General features: G+C 48.5%; 1 protein-coding gene across 5 annotated transcripts in view; it reads right to left on the bottom strand.

The window, feature by feature from the left end:
* Positions 1 to 17,301, bottom strand: part of FAT3 (FAT atypical cadherin 3) — an 846,518-nt gene that overhangs the window by 314,458 nt on the left and 514,759 nt on the right. The window lies entirely within an intron of this gene.

Here is a 17,301-nt window from a genome sequence, read left to right as displayed (position 1 = left end):
GGAATACTGACATTAACCCTCTCTTCCCAAAAGGAAAGGGAATACATTTAAACTGCAGAGTCTAAAGGCAAAGGGACTCTGGCCCGGAACCAGTCACTGGTCTCTACAACAGAGAGACGACCGTGACCGGTATCAGCTGTGACAGAAAAGGAGGCTGGCTTAGCTATTGTAATGAGTGGTCACACACAAAATATAATCCTGTTTCAGCTAAAGAGCAGCAAATCAATTTGGCATAGAGAAGCGACCACATTATTGAGTTATGTGACTTACTATTTACAACTAATATGGGTACAAAAGACCCTTTAAAAAAATAAAAATCTATATATTGATCAAGTATCCATTTAGGGGATACATCATACAATAAAAGTGAAAAAACAACATTATACAATAAAAATAAAGCAATAAAATAAATAATAACCTTCCACTAAACAAAAACAAGGTTCGTGTGCACTGATAGGGTGCAGCGGAGCACAACATACCCGAATATTGTGCCTTGCCCTCTTATGATAGGCTGTCACGCTACGTAAGCGGAAGTACCAAGCGAGCGGCGAAAGGTAGGAAGGGAAGGGGATACGTGGGTGTAGGGAAGGGGGAGATGGTGACCCCTCACCAAACCTACTGCTGGTCCCTGGGGTCCCTCACCACCCTAGATAGGTTCCGCACCTATGTGCCGAGCTGGATTGCTGACCCTAGGTATCCCTACTGCTGGTCTCTGGGGTCCCTCACCACCCTTTATAGGCTCCGCACCTATACACCGAGCCGGATACCTGACCCTAGGTGTCACTACTGCTGGTCCCTGGGGTCCCTCACCACCCTAGATCGGCTCGGCACATAGGTGCGGAACCTGATACCGGATCCTAGATATCCCTAGTGCTGGTCCCTGGGGTCCCTCGCCACCCTAAATGTGTTCCTCACCTATGTGCCGAGCCGGATACCTGACCCTAGGTATCCCTAGTGCTGGAACCTAAATAGGGGCAGATGGGATGAGCTCTTCGTCAACCCCACTAAACACTATAGAAGATACAAGGAGGACACACACGGAAAATGCATAAACTACGTATCCATGGATGACTCAGGTAGGAGTTCAGCAGAGCTTCAGCAATGATACCACAGATGAGAGCAAGCCACCTGCTTGCAACCAGAGCTGGAATAAACTGAATAATATCACCAGCACCAGTCTAGGGAATATGGGAGTATGTAAGCACCAAGAAAATACTGATGATCAGCAGCTGAGTGGAAGGTGAGCTCCTTCTGGGTCCAAAAGGGGGAGAGATGACTCCTGCAGGAAAGCTACCTACACCGACAGCCGGAACAATGGAAAGTCAGAGCTGAAATAAACTGAATAATATCACCAGCACCAGTCCAGGGAAGATCGGAGTATGTAAGCACCAAAAGAATACTGATGATCAGCAGCTGAGTGGAAGGTGAGCGCCTACTGGGTCCAAAAGGGAGGAAAGCTACCTATACTGACACCAGGAACAATGGAAAGTCAGGGAGCATTTTATGCAGCCAAACGCCTTGACCTTCTATGGCCAGAAACCCCATGACTGTCTGTCACCCATGAAAAACCCGTAATAGATCTGGATTTATACTCCAATTTCCTCCCAAACTCCAAAAACAAAGCGACAGGGAACTTAGATTGTGAGCCTCGATGGGGACAGAGATGAGAATGTCTGTACAACGCTTTGGTATATGATGGCGTAAGTATGATGCAATAGCAACATTTATACAACTTTCTATTATTGGTGTCCTATAAAAGCAAAAATAAGGTAAATTGTACAATGCATGCGGCTTCATGGACAATAATCTATTCTGAAAGGCTCGGAGTAACCAGGGGGCAAACTGTCCAAGCAATATCCTGCTAATAAACGAGAAGCAGAGATGTCAGGAGTTAATGTACCGGCTGCAGCAGCTTCATCCTAATAATTCCCATACTCGGACTATATCTGTGGCTAAAGGTGGTGGAGAAATAGCAAAATGGAGAAGCACTGGACGATCTATATATAAAATATAAAAATATCGCATCTTTCTGCTGAGAGATCAGCAGTTTTAGTCCTATTGTTCTTCTGCCCCCATGACTACTCCTGCCCCTGTCATTTTATCAATCTTGCCCCATGAAGATCCTGGAGATATCAGGATGCTGGGGTAAGAAGAGGCTGCTCACACTGCTTTCCACCTGATCTATTACTGGAGATACCAGGATGCTGGGGTAAGACGAGGCTGCTCACACTGCTGTCCACCTGATCTATTACTGGAGATATCAGGATGCTGGGGTAAGACGAGGCTGCTCACACTGCTGTCCACCTGATCTATTACTGGAGATATCAGGATGCTGGGGTAAGAAGAGGCTGCTCACACTGCTGTCCACCTGATCTATTACTGGAGATACCAGGGTGCTGCGGTAAGACGAGGCTGCTCACACTGCTGTCCACCTGATCTATTATTGGAGATACCAGGATGCTGGGGTAAGAAGAGGCTGCTCACACTGCTGTCCACCTGATCTATTACTGGAGATACCAGGGTGCTGGGGTAAGAAGAGGCTGCTCACACTGCTGTCCACCTGATCTATTACTGGAGATACCAGGGTGCTGGGATAAGAGGCTGCTCACACTGCTGTCCACCTGATCTATTACTGGAGATACCAGAATGCTGGGGTAAGATGAGGCTGCTCACACTGCTGTCCACCTGATCTATTACTGGAGATACCAGGATGCTGAGGTAAGAAGAGGCTGCTCACACTGCTGTCCACCTGATCTATTATTGGAGATACCAGGATGCTGGGGTAAGAAGAAGCTGCTCACATTGCTTTACACCTGATCTATTACTGGAGATACCAGGATGCTGGGGTAAGAAGAGGCTACTCACACTGCTTCCACCTGATCTATTACTGGAGATACCAGGGTGCTGGGGTAAGAAGAAGCTACTCCCACTGTTGTCCACCTTGTATATCTGATATAATACTGGAGATGCAAGGGATGCTGAGCTAAGAATAAGTTGCTCTTAATGCTTTTCACTGTATCTGTCTGATCGAATATTGGAAATACCTGGAGTGCTGAGGTAAAAAAAAAAAAATAATAATTCTCACATTGTTGTCCACCATGTCTCTCTGATTTAACACTGTAGATACTAGTTGTGTTGAGGTAAGAAGAGGCTGCTCACACTGCTGTCCACTATGTATATCTAACCTAACACTGGACATGCAGGTGGTGTTGCGGTACGAAGAAATTGCTCTCATTAAAGCAGACCAGGGAAGTTGCGGGAACAGGAATTGGTGTAAAACAGGAGTCTAGACTCGGCTACTGGAAGGCTAATATAAGGAAAAGTACCCGAAAGAAAGGCAGCAGCAGAAGAGGAATGTATAGAGAAAGTGGCCATGTGTCTGTCCAGAAGATTGTATAGAGCTGTGGAAAAAGAAGCGCAGATAGGGTATTACCCCAATAATGTGGGGTGGGGGGGGGGGAGTACTACTCACCAGATGAAGTTGTGCAAGTCACAACTCCTTTAACCGCATATAAAAATGTGATAAAGGCTGCAGCCCCCCGAAGGCAGATAACAGAGAATAGTAGAGAGGGGTGATAATGCCGCGCCAAATGACCTATGCCAATAATAAAGACACGTTAATCTGAATTTCATCAGTGATTTTTGGCGCGGCATTATCACCCCTCTCTACTATTCTCTGTTATCTGTCCAGAAGATTGAAAGACAAAGTGTTCCTTGTTGTGTATGTGCTGTGTTGCTCTGCTACGTCTACAGCAGTGGGGTAGTGCTGAGGTAAAAAAAAAATAAAAATCCCACACTGCTGTTTATCCTTTTTATCTAATCTAATATTGGAGATACCAGGTGTGCTAAGGTAAAAAGAGCATCTCAAATCGCTGTCCACTCTGTCTCTCTGATCTACTACTGGAGATACCAGGGGTGCTGAGGTAAGAAGAGGCTGCTCACACTGCTGTCTACTCTGCATATCTAATCTAATACTGGAAATACTTGGGGTGTCGCGGTAAGAAGAGGCTGCTCACACTGCTGTCTACTCTGCATATCTAATCTAATACTGGAAATACTTGGGGTGCCGAGGTAAGAAGAGGCTGCTCACACTGCTGTCTACTCTGCATATCTAATCTAATACTGGAAATATTTGGGGTGCCGAGGTAAGAAAAGGCTGCTCACACTGCTGTCTACTCTGCATATCTAATCTAATACTGGAAATACTTGGGGTGTCGCGGTAAGAAGAGGCTGCTCACACTGCTGTCTACTCTGCATATCTAATCTAATACTGGAAATACTTGGGGTGCCGAGGTAAGAAAAGGCTGCTCACACTGCTGTCTACTCTGCATATCTAATCTAATACTGGAAATACTTGGGGTGCCGAGGTAAGAAAAGGCTGCTCACACTGCTGTCTACTCTGCATATCTAATCTAATACTGGAAATACTTGGGGTGTCGCGGTAAGAAGAGGCTGCTCACACTGCTGTCTACTCTGCATATCTAATCTAATACTGGAAATATTTGGGGTGCCGAGGTAAGAAAAGGCTGCTCACACTGCTGTCTACTCTGCATATCTAATCTAATACTGGAAATACTTGGGGTGCCGAGGTAAGAAAAGGCTGCTCACACTGCTGTCTACTCTGCATATCTAATCTAATACTGGAAATACTTGGGGTGCCGAGGTAAGAAGAGGCTGCTCACACTGCTGTCTACTCTGCATATCTAATACTGGAAATACTTGGGGTGCCGAGGTAAGAAAAGGCTGCTCACACTGCTGTCTACTCTGCATATCTAATCTAATACTGGAAATACTTGGGGTGTCGCGGTAAGAAGAGGCTGCTCACACTGCTGTCTACTCTGCATATCTAATCTAATACTGGAAATATTTGGGGTGCCGAGGTAAGAAAAGGCTGCTCACACTGCTGTCTACTCTGCATATCTAATCTAATACTGGAAATATTTGGGGTGCCGAGGTAAGAAAAGGCTGCTCACACTGCTGTCTACTCTGCATATCTAATCTAATACTGGAAATACTTGGGGTGCCGAGGTAAGAAGAGGCTGCTCACACTGCTGTCTACTCTGCATATCTAATCTAATACTGGAAATACTTGGGGTGCCGAGGTAAGAAAAGGCTGCTCACACTGCTGTCTACTCTGCATATCTAATCTAATACTGGAAATACTTGGGGTGTCGCGGTAAGAAGAGGCTGCTCACACTGCTGTCTACTCTGCATATCTAATCTAATACTGGAAATATTTGGGGTGCCGAGGTAAGAAAAGGCTGCTCACACTGCTGTCTACTCTGCATATCTAGTATAATACTGGAAATACCTGGGGTGCTGAGGTAAAAAAGGCTGTTCACACTGCTGCCTACTCTGCATATCTAATGTAATACTGGAAATACCTGGGGTGCTGAGGTAAGAAGAGGCTGCTCACACTATCTACTATGCATATCTAGTATAATACTGGAAATACCTGGGGTGCTGAGGTAAAAAGAGGCTGCTCACACTGCTGTCTACTCTGCATATCCAATCTAATACTGGAAATACTTGGGGTGCCGAGGTAAGAAGAGGCTGCTCACACTGCTGTCTACTCTGCATATCTAATCTAATACTGGAAATATTTGGGGTGCCGAGGTAAGAAAAGGCTGCTCACACTGCTGTCTACTCTGCATATCTAATCTAATACTGGAAATACTTGGGGTGCCGAGGTAAGAAGAGGCTGCTCACACTGCTGTCTACTCTGCATATCTAATACTGGAAATACTTGGGGTGCCGAGGTAAGAAAAGGCTGCTCACACTGCTGTCTACTCTGCATATCTAATCTAATACTGGAAATACTTGGGGTGTCGCGGTAAGAAGAGGCTGCTCACACTGCTGTCTACTCTGCATATCTAATCTAATACTGGAAATATTTGGGGTGCCGAGGTAAGAAAAGGCTGCTCACACTGCTGTCTACTCTGCATATCTAATCTAATACTGGAAATATTTGGGGTGCCGAGGTAAGAAAAGGCTGCTCACACTGCTGTCTACTCTGCATATCTAATCTAATACTGGAAATACTTGGGGTGCCGAGGTAAGAAGAGGCTGCTCACACTGCTGTCTACTCTGCATATCTAATCTAATACTGGAAATACTTGGGGTGCCGAGGTAAGAAAAGGCTGCTCACACTGCTGTCTACTCTGCATATCTAATCTAATACTGGAAATACTTGGGGTGTCGCGGTAAGAAGAGGCTGCTCACACTGCTGTCTACTCTGCATATCTAATCTAATACTGGAAATATTTGGGGTGCCGAGGTAAGAAAAGTCTGCTCACACTGCTGTCTACTCTGCATATCTAGTATAATACTGGAAATACCTGGGGTGCTGAGGTAAAAAAGGCTGTTCACACTGCTGCCTACTCTGCATATCCAATCTAATACTGGAAATACTTGGGGTGCCGAGGTAAGAAAAGGCTGCTCACACTGCTGTCTACTCTGCATATCTAATGTAATACTGGAAATACCTGGGGTGCTGAGGTAAGAAGAGGCTGCTCACACTATCTACTATGCATATCTAGTATAATACTGGAAATACCTGGGGTGCTGAGGTAAAAAGAGGCTGCTCACACTGCTGTCTACTCTGCATATCCAATCTAATACTGGAAATACTTGGGGTGCCGAGGTAAGAAGAGGCTGCTCACACTGCTGTCTACTCTGCATATCTAATCTAATACTGGAAATATTTGGGGTGCCGAGGTAAGAAAAGGCTGCTCACACTGCTGTCCACCTTGTAAATCTAATCTAATATTGGAGTTAGCTAGCGAGATTGCTATATGAGTGCACACGACTGTGAAATGACAGTAATGCCCCCCCATTACCGAGCCTGGCCGGGGTATGTGACCGCCAGATTTGGATGGCAGATACTCAAACTGTGTCACCGCGAAAGGACACTTTAATTTTTGCGCTAAATCCAAAATCTGCCTTTTAATTAAAACACATATTTTCCGCTTCTAAATGAAACAAACTTCATTTGCGAGCGGCTATCTGCGGAACAGCAAATTCCAGATGGAGCCGCTGCGCGTGCCAAAAATTGCTATAGAACAGCTTTCTATTTTTTATTTTTTTTTTCCTAGCTACATATTGATTACTGCAAGAGGGACGCACTTTATTTACCGCTGCAAAAGAGAACTCTGCTGACTAATTCTACAGGGGCGAAAGCAAATGTGAACGTTCAAAACCCTAAGAGGACCTCGGCAGCTGGAAGGACCTCTCCAGGGCGAGCCCCGAGGAGCCGCTCATTGTGGCCGGTACACCAGCGGCGCCCCATTCATTGACCACAAAAAAACCCAAACAAAGGCAGAGACGGAACGAGGGCCGGGCCACCTGTTACCCATTACATCATCATCCGAGATGAAACGATATTTGCAAAAGGAACGCGACAATTCAGATTGAATAATCCTCTATGTAGAGGCAAGACGAGGATATTTCACGGCTTCGAAATACAGACACTTTAATTGTGAAGACTGAACGTTTCAGGGGCTTTATCCAAAATTCTAAATTAGGCAAATCTTTACTCTCCATAAAAGATGGCAACTTTTCTGGAGTACAGGACAAAAACAGTGAGAATATTATTAGGCCACGTTCACACATTAGGTGTTTGGTGCAGATTTTATGGGTAAAATCTTGTCACGGAATCTCAGCCAAGTGTTCCGATCTTTCTTGGTGCAGAACGTCTGGGGAAATTGGATTTTATTGCATCATGTTTGGATTTTTATTTTTAAATAGTGCAACGAAAAAGAGTAAAATCTGCTCCAAATCATCAACTAAAGGCCGCTTTACACACTGCGATATCGGTACCGATATCGCTAGCGAGGGTACCCGCCCCCATCTGGTGTGCGACACGGGCAAATCGCTGCCCGTGCCGCACAACATCGCCCGGACCCGTCACACTACTTACCTGCCCGGCGACGTCGCTGTGACCGGCGAACCGCATCCTTTCTAAGGGGGCGGTTCGTTCAGCGTCACAGCGACGACACAGCAGCGTCACTGAACCGCCGCCCAATAGAAGCGGAGGGGCGGAGATGAGCGGGACGTAACATCCCGCCCACCTCCTTCCTTCCGCATTGTGGCCGGGAGGCAGGTAAGGAGAGGTTCCTCGTTCCTGCGGTGTCACACGGAGCGATGTGTGCTGCCGCAGGAACGAGGAACAACATAGTTACTGCTGCAGTAACGATAATTGAGTATGGACCCCCATGTCACCGATGAGCGATTTTGCACGTTTTTGCAACAATGCAAAATCGCTCATAGGTGTCACACGCAACGGCATCGCTAATGCGGCCGGATGTGCGTCACCAATTCTGTGACCCCAACGAGTTCGCATTAGCGATGTCGTAGCGTGTAAAGCGGCCTTTAGGCCTCCATCACAGGTCACTGATTCTGGTACGTAAGACGCCATTTTCATACGTACCGGAATCACGGACATACATAGACCCATTAAAATCAACGGGTCTGTGCACACATCAGTGTTCTTACAAAGACAAGGTGCCCGTATTGAGCACAGGGGTGTCTGTGTGTTCCGCATGGAGACAAGTCCGTTTTTCTCCGGCAGCACTGATCTCATACAAACCACTCAGTAGTGTGATCCGTGTGACTGTGACACGTACCGGAGAAAACATGTGTCATTGAAATAAAATGTTTTTCTATACTCACCTGTTTGCAGTGATGCTGTCATAAGCGCTGCTGTCTCTTGCTTCAGTGCCTGCTCATTATGCTCACTGCATATGTGGCACCCTGGACAAGCCAGGACGTCACAGGTACTACAACAACACACCCCACACCCCGGCTAGGCACATCTAGGTCAAACACAAATCCTTGTTGCCTCCCTCCAGGGGCTGATGTCCACACCAGGGGGTGGGCCAGGTGGTTGGCCCCACCCACCGAGGAGTTCACAGGCCTGGAGGCGGGAAAAGGAGTCAGATTAGTTTTAGAGTTTGGAGTTTGAGGAGGAGAGCGTGAAGTGGCAGTAGAGGAGACTGACCGTGTCCGGGTGTGTGGCCCGGGCACATACAGCAAGGTTGGCAGACGGTGGTGACCGTCTGCAGGAGAGACTGATTGGAGTGAACCGTAAGGACCGTACCGGATCGGGGAACAAAGAGAGGCCAGCACCATTCGGCAGGGCTTACGGACCCCGACCAGGCTAGGAGTCGCCGTAAAACCGGTCAAATCCGTTAGTGAAGGGAACCTCCGGGGTTTCCCAGCAGTCAAGACCCAATTGAAGGCAACAGCTCACACCGTGAAGGGGAAACACAGTCACCGCCAAGGCTACAGTTCCCAGGGCCAGAGCCTGCGGGCAAAAGGGGCTCCCTCAGCATCCATCCAAGCTGGGGAGCGGGTTACTGGTGGGAAGCCATTGGAACCGTGAACAAAACACAGGTGCAGGGAAAGGCAGTCACCACCAACCTACCGGGAGAGCTACCGCAGCCGTCTGTGGGACCTGTCCATCCAGCCGTTTGTTTTACCGGAGACTTTGCATTCATCATTGGCTGAGTGAGTACCACCGTGCCGTGCGGCACCGCGCTGCCCCCGCGACCCTGCACCTCACCAGGCCCCGTAACCCGCCTGCCATCCCTAACCCTCAACGGGCCCCGGGACAACCAACCCCCCTACTCACGGAGGGGAGAACCAACATCCAAGCTGCTCCCTGTCATCACTCCCGGGATCCCCGTCCAGAGCAGCGGTGGTGTCACCACCTCACCACAACCGTGGGTGGCGTCACGGACAATATCCCTAAACCAAACCACCCCCCTTTCACTCACGGGCGAGGAGCGCCGCTCGAGTCCCCGGGATCTGGCCCACCGCTCGAGCCACCACCGAGCAGCAGCAGCCGGACCCGAGCAGTGGGTGAGCGCAGCGTCCCCTCCTCCGCCCGCGACACATATTCACTGCACTGCAGACCTGGAAGCAAATGAGAACACAGCACCGGAGACATCAGCACCAGGGACAGCAGCGGCGTGGACAGGCGAGTAAAAAGTTCCTGATCTCCGTGTGCTATCACAGATAGCACACGGAGAACACACGTGTGCCAAAATTACGGCACACAGAGAGTCGTACACACCTTCAACACATTCGTGTGTTTTCCACAGACGTGTGAAAGGGGCCTAAAAGAGCAGCAATATCTGCATGTGACACAAAGATTTTGGTGCAAAAAAAAAGGAAATATACTAAGGAAAAATTTACACCAAATAAATAACTTAAAACAGGCCTTCGGAAGCAGATTTTACCCATTAATTTTAATAGTGTCCCTGAAATCCACAATTTGACCCGCTGGCCTAGCAATGCATTGTCAACTTTTTTTTTAATACTGGTAAAAATCCAGAAAAATATTATATACGTATATGTGTATATAATATGCCCGAATAAATGTGGCAACTTTGGATTTCAGTTTAGATTTCTATCTCTAAAATCTGCACCAAATTTGCAACGTGTGAACCCAGTCAAAAGTTTCATTTCTGCACCAAAAATAAAAATTTCAGCAAAAAAAAAAAAAAAAAAAAACGATTTCAGGTTGGATTTCGATATAAAAAATACAAGAAAACACCGAAGAATATCAGTGAGATAAAGTTGAAAGTCATTTTCTTTGCTTGTAATGTAGATTTTATGTGCGGTAAACGTGTGCATAAAATCCGTACCAATCATGCAATCTGTCTAAAGCCGGGGTAAGATGGGCGGATTTCACAGTCTATGCCCGGATTGAAGTCCTCACTAGAGATGAGTGAACCCGAGGGTCGGCGATAGGACGAAACTCGGACCTTACTATTTTGGTTTTGGAGTTTGGGTACTTTACGTATGTAAACCACTTGCGCAAGCATCTCGGTGCTCGGGTACGCTCGGTGCTCGGCCCAGTGCGAGCTGCTTGCAGGGTTTGATCGGCTCGCACTGAGGGTAACAGCATGGTCGGATGTAGTGTGCACCCTCAAAAAATGGAAAAACCCTCGGCCACCCGCCCCCAGAAGTGATCTGTTTATGGCTGAACTGCCCAATCAGTGACTTTTATTGGGGTTCAGGTCAAGTCCGGGTCCCAAACTGATCTTAATCTAAAGTCCGGCTGAACCCACGGGATCTGAACTTCCATGAGTCCACTCATCTCTACTCCCAACTCAAACTTACGGGCTCATATATTTTTATAAATGCAAGTCAGGAAACCAGTTGGGTCCGTATATGGAATAATATATAGAAAGAGTCCAGCTAGACCTCAAAAGGAACTCCAACTTCTGCGACCTGCACCGATCGGCAGATCAAGGAACCTTTATCGCCAGTACACAATGGAGTGGTTGCTGGAAAAATCTCTCTGAAGCCCATGGCAGCTACATAGGGAGAGAATGGAGCCACGGTTGAGCGTATGCGTCCATCCTAGCAGTTGGACATCCACCAATCAGTACCATGTTTTTCGGACTGGACCATAAGATGCACCAAGGTTTTAGAGGAGGAAAATAGGAATAAAAATTGAAGCAAAAAATGTGGTCATGACTGGTGGGTGGAGGGCCTTCTGCTGACACCGTTATGGAGAAGATGTGCAATGCAAATGTAGTAGATGGCAAACAAGGCAAAATTACAGCTCTATGGCGTATTTCATAAAAAGTCCAAGGGTTAAAATTCAGAAATCAAATGTCATGTAGAAAAATCCATAAAGAAATATGTAGATCTACGCGTTTCAGAGGAGAACCATCAGTAATCATGAACATTAACGTATATGGACCATGAAATACGTCTGTATGAACCCAATTTCCTTCTAACATAGTTTACACTCTTCTTCTTTGGCCTCAACTTTTTCGACTCGCTTTCCAATTTTTTCTTAATCTACGGCATTGAAGGCTTATTCAAACCTTAGACAGTTGTCAGCTTTCCCCACAAGATAAACCATTAGTGATGAGCGAGTATGCTTGTCACTACTCGGTACTCGCACGAGTATCGCTGTACTCGGGCTGCTCGGCGGGGACCGAGTAATCTCGCGATACTCGTGCTGTACTCGTGGTCTTCATTTCTGCATGTTGGCGCTCTTTTGAGAGCCAGCCCTCATGCAGGGATTGGCTGGCAGACCACTGCAATGCCACAGCCCTGTTAGTTGTGGAATTGCAGTGATTGGCCGGCCTGCACAGCGTGACCGAGCCTTTATACCGGCCGGCGCGCTGTGCTCTGCTCACAGCTATCCAGACAGTCAGTGCAGGGAGAGTGTCGCTGATTCAGGGAAAGCTTTGCGGCCCTTTATAGTTAGTTCCGGAGCAGGGCTGCAAACAGTGTGACCAAAAGTCCTTCTCAGGACTATTCTAGTTGTATACAGGCAGGCAGGGTATAGCCAGGTCGGAGTACAGTAGCAGAGTCCTTCTCAGGACTACTGTTGCTATATACAGGCAGGGTATAGCCAGGTCTGAATACAGGCTAGTGACCAAAAGAGTCCTTGTCAGGACTATTGTAGCAGTATACAGGCAGGCAGGCAGGCAGGGTAGTGGTGACCGTATACCAGCCTTCATCATATCTGGGGCTGGTGTACACAGTGTAAAACAGTCCAGATAGTGTCTGACTTGTCTGTAATTGTCGCTCCCCAAAAAAACCTGTTAGGTTCTTATTGCGTCCGTGCTTGGTTTTTAAAACCGCACGTGTGTGCCTGTTGGTGGCAGCGTACAGGTGCACTTGTGTGCAATTTCCAGAAACTTTAATATAACGCACAAGTAGTGAATATACACGTCAGCAGTGCACAGCATTGCAAAATGCGCAAGGGCATTGGCAAGGAACAAGGAAGTGGACGTGATGGTGGTGCAGGCAGAGGCCGAGGTCGTGGGCAAGCTCTAATTTCGCCACAACAAAGGGCCACATCTAGTCGCTCGCACGTCCTGTCCCAAATTCTTGGGGACCGCAGCAGTACACTGCTCTTGAACCAAGACCAGTGTCAACAGGTTGTTAGTTGGATAGCAGATAATGCTTCCAGTCAGATTGGCACCACCACAAACACTCTGTCTTCCACACGGTCAAGTGTCAGTAGCCGTGATACTGCACCGCACATTTCTGAACCTGATCCTCCTTCCTACCACCAGGCCGAGTACACGTCCTCCTCGGACATTAATGATCCCACACTTGGACACTCGGAAGAGCTGTTCACGTTTCCATTCACACATTCTGGCCTCTCGCCAGCTCATATTGAAGTGGGTCATGAGGAGATCGTCTGTACAGATGGCCAAATATTTGAGCAGCCACATTCTCACGAAGTTGGCAACGTGTCTCAACAAGTGGTGGACGATGATGAGACACAATTGTCAGGAAGTCAGGAGGAGGAGCAGGGTGCGGAAGAGGAAGACGACGTGGTGGATGATCCAGTAACTGACCCAACCTGGCAGGAGGATATGCAGAGCGAGGACAGCAGTGCACAGGGGGAGGGAGGCGTAGCATCACAACAGGCAGTAAGAAGCAGGGTGGTGGCCCCAGGCAGAAGTCAGGCAACCGTTCCCCGGAACAACACGACGACACAAGGTGCCTGTACAAATGTTAGGTCTTCCCGAGTCTGGCAGTTTTTTAAGTTGGATCCAGATGATTCAAAAAAGGCCATTTGCAACACCTGCCGTGCCAGCATCAGCAGGGGTACCAAAACTAGCAGCCTGACCACCACCAGCATGATCAGGCACATGTCAGCCAAGCACCCGACTTTGTGGGAAGTACAACAGAGTCGAGGAGCAGTGCTTGCTGATGTCACTGCTACGTCTTCGCTGGTTGTGCATGCGAGCCAATCCCCTGTCCATGCTGCCTGCGAACAAGCCTCCTCCACTCCTGCACCTGCAGTTGCCTACGCAGAAAGAACACCATCATCAAGCACGTCCTTGTCCCAGCGCAGCGTTCAGTTATCCATTCAGCAAACCTTTGAACGCAGGCGCAAATACACTGCCAACACCCCACATGCCACAGTTCTAAATGCTAACATTTCGCGACTGCTTGCGCTGGAAATGTTGCCTTTTAGGCTGGTGGAGACAGAAGCATTCCGTGACCTGATGGCGGCAGCTGTCCCACGTTACTCGGTCCCCAGCCGCCACTATTTCTCCCGGTGTGCCGTCCCCGCGTTGCATAACCACGTGTCACAAAACATCACACGTGCCCTGAACAACGCTGTTTCACCCAAGGTCCACCTAACCACAGACACGTGGACAAGTGCTTGTGGGCAAGGCCGCTACATCTCGTTGACGGCACACTGGGTTAATATTGTGGAAGCTGGGACCCAGTCTGAGCGAGGGACGGAACACGTCCTTCCCACACCAAGGTTTGCAGGCCCTACCTCAGTCAGTGCTTCACCCACACTCTACAGCTCCGGAATGTCATGCTCTTCAGCCTCCTCCTCCTCCTGCGCATCCTCATCCACTGTACCCTCCACACCAGTCACAAGCTGGAAGCACTGCAGCACTGCCTCGGCGAAGCGGCAACAGGCTGTGCTGAAGCTAATCTGCATAGGTGACAAACCCCACAATGCAGAAGAGCTGTGGACAGCTCTGAAACAGCAGGCAGATCACTGGCTCACACCTCTGAACCTAAAGCCAGGAAAGGTCGTGTGTGACAATGGCCGGAACCTGGTGGCGGCTTTGAGGCGAGGCCAGCTGACACATGTTCCATGCGTGGCCCATGTGCTCAACCTCGTGGTTCAGCGGTTTATAAAGTCATACCCAGAGCTGTCTGATCTGCTGGTAAAAGTTCGCCGCCTGTCTGCACATTTTCGAAAGTCACCTACTGCTTCAGCCGGCCTTGCCGGCTTTCAGCGCCGTTTGCATCTTCCGGCTCACAGACTGGTGTGTGATGTCCCCACGCGTTGGAATTCAACTCTGCACATGTTGGTCAGGATATGTGAGCAGAAGAGGGCAGTTGTTGAGTACCTGCATCACCTAAGCCGTCGGGAAATGAGTCAAACTCCACACATAACACCTGAGGAGTGGAGATGGATGTCAGACCTATGTACCATCCTCCAAAACTTTGAGGACTCCACCAAGATGGTGAGTGGTGATGACGCCATTATTAGCGTCACCATACCGCTACTCTGCCTTCTAAAACGGTCTCTGCTGAAAAACAAACATGATGCATTGCAGGCGGAGCGCGATGAGTTGCAGCAAGAAACAGTAGTGGGTGTGGGTGATAACACACAGCCCAGCCTCGTCTCATCACAACGTGCAGTGGAGGACTATGACGAGGAGGAGGATGAAGACATGGAGCAACTCTCCGGCCAAATTGAGGATATGACATGCACACCAGTCATATCCTCGGTTCAGCGTGGCTGGCCAGAGGACAGGGTAGATGAGGAGGAGGAGGAGGAGGAGGAGGACAGCATGTTCAGTCATCTTGTTGGTCAGGCTACTGAAGTCCTGGCTGTTAAGAGTCTGGCGCACATGGCTGACTTTATGGTAAGCTGCCTGTCTCGTGACCCTCGCGTTAAGAACATCTTGGCCGACAATCATTACTGGTTGGTAACACTGTTAGACCCACGCTACAAGGAGAACTTTTTGTCTCTTATTCCCGTGGAGGAGAGGTCAACCAAAATGCAGCAGTTCCGGAAGGCCATACTCACGGAAGTAGGCAAAGCATTCCCCTCACAAAACGCTAGCGGCATAGGTCAGGAATCAGTGGACAACCGAGGCGTACAGCCGAGAGAGGCACAAGTCCAATCCGCCAGAGGTAGGGGAACAGTCTTTAAGATGTGGGACAGTTTTCTCAGCCCCTCACGTACCACAGCCCCTGAGGTGCGGGGTAGTGCCACAAGAAATCCTAAGTTTGCCCAGATGCTGAAGGAGTACCTTGCAGATCGAACAACTGTACTCCGACATTCCTCTGTGCCTTACAATTATTGGGTATCCAAGCTGGACACGTGGCATGAATTGGCTCTCTACGCCTTGGAAGTCCTGGCCTGCCCTGCCGCTAGCGTTTTGTCAGAGCGTGTTTTTAGTGCCGCAGGTGGAATCATTACAGATAAACGCACCCGCCTGTCAACTGAAAATGCTGACAGGCTGACTCTGATCAAGATGAACAAGGGTTGGATTGGGCCAGACTTCACCACACCACCAGCAAATGAGAGCGGAATTTAAAGTTTGCCATGTACCTCCACTCACCCATGGGTACACACTTCTGGACTTTGGATAATCGCTGGACTGCTCCTCCTTCTCCTCATGCGCCACCATGATGATGACCGTTACAAATTGCAATACTTAGGCCTTTGTTTCAGGTATACCCCCAGTGGTAAATTTTTTCGCCCATTCTTTGCAGAATGGACATTACAACGACAGGAGACCCGCTCCTTTGCAATGGGAACAATGTTTTGAGGCCCTCATGCACGTCTCTACCCAGGGACAACGTGGAGCCTCCCAATTTTTGGCTGCCCTGCCTAAGGGCTATACTATAATACACCCACTTCCTTAAAATGGACACTTAATGTTTTGAGGCCCTCATGCACGTCTCTACCCAGGGACAACGTGGAGCCTCCCAATTTTTGGCTGCCCTGCCTAAGGGCTATACTATAATACACCCACTTCCTTAAAATGGACACTTAATGTTTTGAGGCCCTCATGCACGTCTCTACCCAGGGACAACGTGGAGCCTCCCAATTTTTGGCTGCCCTGCCTAAGGGCTATACTATAATACACCCACTTCCTTAAAATGGACACTTAATGTTTTGAGGCCCTCATGCACGTCTCTACCCAGGGACAACGTGGAGCCTCCCAATTTTTGGCTGCCCTGCCTAAGGGCTATACTATAATACACCCACTTCCTTAAAATGGACACTTAATGTTTTGAGGCCCTCATGCACGTCTCTACCCAGGGACAACGTGGAGCCTCCCAATTTTTGGCTGCCCTGCCTAAGGGCTATACTATAATACACCCACTTCCTTAAAATGGACACTTAATGTTTTGAGGCCCTCATGCACGTCTCTACCCAGGGACAACGTGGAGCCTCCCAATTTTTGGCTGCCCTGCATAAGGGCTATACTATAATACACCCACTTCCTTAAAATGGACACTTAATGTTTTGAGGCCCTCATGCACGTCTCTACCCAGGGACAACGTGGAGCCTCCCAATTTTTGGCTGCCCTGCCTAAGGGCTATACTGAAATAGACCCACTTCCTTACAATGGGCACTTCAGGTTTACAGGCCATCATGCACGTCTCTATCCAGGGACAATGTGGAGCCTCCCAATTTTTGGCTGCCCTGGCAAAGGGCTATACTGAAATAGACCCACTTCCTTACAATGGGCACTTCAGGTTTACAGGCCCTCATGCACGTCTCTATCCAGGGACAACGTGGAGCCTCCCAATTTTTGGCTGCCC

This window comes from Anomaloglossus baeobatrachus, chromosome 2 (genome assembly GCF_048569485.1).
Source record: "Anomaloglossus baeobatrachus isolate aAnoBae1 chromosome 2, aAnoBae1.hap1, whole genome shotgun sequence".
In the NCBI taxonomy this organism is placed as follows: domain Eukaryota; kingdom Metazoa; phylum Chordata; class Amphibia; order Anura; family Aromobatidae; genus Anomaloglossus; species Anomaloglossus baeobatrachus.
The sequence above is the reverse complement of the archived record's forward strand: the minus strand, read 5'-3'. Positions and strand labels throughout refer to the sequence as shown.